The sequence below is a fragment of the Arachis ipaensis genome, chromosome B09 (genome assembly GCF_000816755.2).
Source record: "Arachis ipaensis cultivar K30076 chromosome B09, Araip1.1, whole genome shotgun sequence".
In the NCBI taxonomy this organism is placed as follows: domain Eukaryota; kingdom Viridiplantae; phylum Streptophyta; class Magnoliopsida; order Fabales; family Fabaceae; genus Arachis; species Arachis ipaensis.
Window position 1 is genome coordinate 128603315 of NC_029793.2, and position 5162 is coordinate 128608476.

Below are 5162 nucleotides of genomic sequence, written 5' to 3' on the forward strand. Positions count from 1 at the left end.
GGTTGTCACAAGTACAAATCCTAATGAAAGTTAACCGAAGCATTTAAACCTCGGGTCGTCTCGCTAGGAATTACAATGAAGTGCTTTATTATTGGCTATGAAGGAATGTTTTGGGATTTTTGTAATAAGGAACAAGAAATGTAAATAACAAGAATTAATAAAAGAAAGGAAGAACTCTTGGCTAGACATAGGTAATTGAGATCACCATCCTTGTCTACAAACCAAATATTAACAATTATGAGGGACCAACCTATTTAGTCTACTCCTATGCTTGAAGTAAGTATAATGTCTACCTCAATGCATTAAGTATGTCAAATAGGCTTGATCAACATCAATCCATAAGTCCTAACCTAGCTACTAATTGACTTAGTAGTAGGCTAGAGTCAATGGTTATCAAATTGACCACTAAGGGTTCTCAAATCACCAATTCATTGAGATCCAATGACTTAAAGTTACTCAATTCTCTTAGCCTAGGCCAAGAGTCAAGAAAACTACACAAAAACTAGTGGAAACATTTTATCAAACACCTAGAGTGCAATAAAAATAAACATAATAAAATGCAAGAATTAATAAAAGCTATAACTAACAAAAGTAAGAAATCAACAATAGCAAGTAAGGCAAACATCAAGAGACATAGAAATATAAAATTGCATCAAAAGAAATTGAGATCCAACAATTGTTCATAAACATAAAAATGACATGAAAGAGAAATTAACAACAAGAACTAGAAGAGCAAAGGTTAATAACAAGGAATTAAAAGGGAAAACTAAATCAAAACAAGAATTGAAAGATAAATTTGAGAGAGATTAACCTAACTTTACCCTAATTTCTACCCTAAATCTAGAGAGAGGAAAGAGCCTCTCTCTCTAGAATTCTACTCTAAAACATAATGAAAACTAAACTATGACTACTTGGTTCATTCCCTCTTCAATCCTTGGGTTCAATAGCATCAGAAATGAGTTGGATTGGGCCCAAAATGAGCTAGAAATCACTGGCCACGAGTTGCTTAAAACGGCCCACGCTGATCCTGCTTCACACACGCATGGGCGACGCATGCGCGTTGCCTAAATGCAAGGCAACTTTGATGAAATGTATATCATTTTGAAGCTCCGGATGTTAGCTTTCCAACGCAACTAAAACCGCCTCATTTGGACCTTTGTTGCTCAAGTTATGATCGATTTAGTACAAAGAGGTCAGAATTGACAGGTTAGCAATTCCTTCATTTCTTCATGAGTTCTCCCACTTTGCATGCTTTTCTTCATTCCTTCAACCCAATCTTTGCCTTCTAAACCTAAAATCACTTAACAAATATATCAAGGTATCGAATGGAATTAAAGTGAATTAAATTTATCAATTTTTTGGGCCTAAAAAGTATGTTTTTACTCTTAAACACAAATTAGGAGAAATTCACAAAACCATGCTATTTCATTGAATAAATGTGAGAAAAGATGATAAAATCCCCTAAATTAAGCACAAGATAAACCACAAAATTGGGGTTTATCAACAACCGCAACAAATCAGATAATTGATTTTGCGGCGGTTGCAGAACCGCCGTTACTTGGTAAATAGGTTTTTATAAAAAATTGTGGCGGTTTTAAATCGCCTCTATCTTGCACGTTGGTTTTAAAAAAATTGTGGCAGTTTTAAACTGCCACAATCTGCTATATAAGATTATAAAAAAAATTCAGGATAAAATACAACAACTCTCAGGAGTACTCACATTATTAGCATCCGGAAGCTGACTCAACCGTTAGTTTAAGAGAAGAATACCAGTCTCAAACAAGGGTAGAACCTCATCCCCAAAATAAAACCTCTCCTGCATGAATTTTAAATAAATAGTATAAAATAATAGAGTGAACAAATGCAGCATATGGAAATGAAAGCAAAGAAACTATACATATGTTGATATACAATGTTCAAAAAGCCACAAGCTACCATTTACAGTAATAAGTATCAACCATATCAGAATTCTTAGAAACATATAATATCCAGGAGTTCATCCTGTAGAATAGAAGTTTATATACTATATGGCACCAAAAATCCAAAAAGCAAAATAAGTATATCAGCAAAAAACTTGATAATTATTCATAAAGACCTTAACTAAAGCAATTTTAGGTTTAATTCATTAGCAATACAAACCTGCAAAGCATGAATATCATACACTAACAAAATATAATATACTACAACGTAATCACTAGAAATTATTTGCTTATTTTCATTACCGTATATCAGCAATAATGCACCAAAGTTACTAAAATGATAAAATTAATTGTAAGTTAGAAAATATTAGGTAGGTCCAGGGAATAACAAAACAATAAATCTCATCTTTTCCTCTTCTCCGTTATTAATCTCATTTTTGTTCTTGCTGAAGCTTTCCTGAGCTTGCTAATTTGATCTGAAATTTTTGTTTTACCTTTTATGTTCTTTGACTGAAGCTTCAACTTCAAGCATTCGGCATTATATATTCCATTGAAGGCATAGAGAGAAGCTGAGAACTTTCTCTCATAATGGCTTTCATCACTGAAGGCTCATCATCACCACCATAGTTCTCTGCCTCCACAGGCTCCTCCATCTCTTCAACAATCTCAAAAGATGAATATATAATCCTAATTTCTTAAGTAGTGTGCAAGGATGCTTGCTCTAGTCGTGGTCTGTGTATACACGGGGAGAGAGTTCGCATGAGTTACCGAAAGCAGGTGACCAGCTAGCTTCGTCTAATCTTGTAGGCCTGGGAAGGCAGTAATCTTACTTCCTGTGGAGGTTTTCCAGCTTTGTATGATATGGTATGAGCATTACGGCCTGAGATTAAGACTTTTTATTAGGCCGTTAGGAAGAGATCTTGATATTGATTTACGAGACTTGAATGTGATTATGATAATTATTAAATCTACTTCTAATATGGTAGCAAAATAGCAAATTATAACAATGAAAGTAAAGAAAGCTTCCTCCACCCACTAAAGATAGGTAGCTACCAATTTAGACTATGTTACAAATGAAATACAATGTTGGAACTAGAAACACATAAACATTAATAAATAGTAATAAGCCTCCTAATGGTATTTATAAATAATCTATTAGGAAAGTCAATCTTACCCTCTCATCAAAATTTTACAACCCTAATTTTTTATTTTGATTCATAAATTTTGTATGAGAAAGGGATTATTTACACAACTAAATATCATTGGAAAGCAAAAGAATAATTTATAATTTATTTCCAAAAGATTACCGAGTCCAAACATGCATGTCTTTTGGACTGTAATATGTTTCAACTTTAGATCTTCTAATTTAACTCAAAGTCGGAAGATCTTTTTGCTTGTCCTTAAATTCGAGAAACTCACCCAACACATACTTATTAGCCTTTAGTTCCAACCGACAAGCCAAGCAGTTTATTTTATTAGCAAAGAAGCCTGATTTGGAAACATTAAATAATGCTAATGAGGTTCTCATGTGTTTCTTCTAGCTCTTTAGAATCATGTTTATCATTATCTAATACCTCATTCTCATCATTTAGAAATTAAAACAATGTTTTGTTCTTCCCTTTCAATAATATCATATTATTGAAAATAATAGACTTTAAAATATTCCATTCCACCATATCAAGATTCACAATAGTAAACTTGGGTCTTTGGTTTTTACAAACTCTAATTTTTTTCTCTTATATATGAAAATATTAGAAGATATTAACACAGTTTATAGGAACAATTATAAGATTCAAAATCATACCATAATTTAGGATTAGGAAGTACAACTTTATAAGATATGTATCCTTCAGAAAAATCTACTCCTCTTTGCTCAAGATATGATTCAATGATAGAAGCTTGCTTTCTCGCTTCTGCTACCTACATAGTCATGTTGCTCATTAAGTGCAAAATATGATTATACTTGAGTACAATCTTTTTTCTCCTATAAAAAAATTTTTAGGGAAAAAAAGTTACCAATATTTATGCCATGAGTTGGCAATAAGAATAATAATAAGAACACATGTTAAAGAAAAAATTTTTGTTTGCTAAAATTTGATGAATTAATTTATGCTATCTTGCCAACCATTTTAACTTTTTCACTTCAACTTGCATAAAATAGAGAGTGGAACCTCTACCTCGATGTTTCTCAACTTGCATAAAATATTGCCAACAGTTGGATCTTTAAGCCATAAATTGCACTGACGATCTTGACCAATGGTGAAGATAGGATCACACATACTGGAGAAGAAAGAAAAACAAATATGATTGGTTCTAGATTGACATGACTAATGAAAACACAATCAGCTCAGTATTTTTCCCATTTTAAGCCCAAAAAAGCAGAAGATACTTTAAAGTAGATGTCTCATTTACTCATGTCTAGCACCTATATCTTTTATGGCGAAATCACACACAGTATTGCTTTTATCAAGTAATACAAAATCTTCGGCACAAAGTCAACATTGATTCCATCCTATTCCATCCTACGTAGTATTGACTAACTGTGGCATGATATTGCAAGATACAAAATTTTCTCCTGCCAGAACAATACAACAACAACCAAGCCATATCTCATTAGGTTGGGTGTACTAAATGGATCAAATATTACCATCCATAGTGTCCTTATCATAAATCATATCTGCACAGAACTTTAAAACATATTCAAAACACTTGGCATATTGTCGAACACTTAGCATGCAAAAGCATAAACAACGCAAAATAGCACTAACAAGCATTCTTTACAACACTAATTCAAAATTCAGCACCAATGACATGAAAAATCAACAGCATTTCGCAGTGATTCAGCAAAGCATCGGTCAATATCCAAACAAATTGAAATTCAAACTCAAGAAGCTCTTAACAATATGTTTAACTATGTATAAACTAAGATTAATTCTAATAAGAAAATCCTAATTCTAACCTAAACTCAACTAACAACAGCAAATAATTCTAACCAAATCAAATTAACATTATAATCAACATATAACTAATCTTAAATTAACTAAAACAGAGAACAAAAGGTGATCTGAGAACCTGAGTCGAATTAACACTAGAGTGGCTCTGTTTTGATTTTGCGACTGGGAATGAGGGAGGCATGGGCAAGCTAGAGAGCCACAGGCCCACAGTGCGAGATTGTAAGGAGGGGAAGAAGATGGTCGCGGTGACGCTAGATGATAGCCGGCATCGAGACAGAGAAGGCATGAG

The 5162-nt window shown here is 33.1% G+C and overlaps 1 long non-coding RNA gene across 7 annotated transcripts in view; it reads right to left on the minus strand.

Annotated features, from left to right (window-relative positions):
- The window catches only part of LOC107618428, a 7272-nt gene continuing 2727 nt past the window's right edge, over positions 618 to 5162 (minus strand). For 2 of the 7 annotated variants that reach the window (XR_001615230.2, XR_001615229.2), the window contains exons 2-5: positions 4097 to 4199; positions 3724 to 3839; positions 2414 to 2799; positions 1629 to 1816 (exon numbers count right to left, since the gene is read on the minus strand). This is a non-coding gene — a long non-coding RNA (uncharacterized LOC107618428). The other 5 variants (XR_001615228.1, XR_002353250.1, XR_001615232.2 and 2 more) reach the window with 5 other exon arrangements.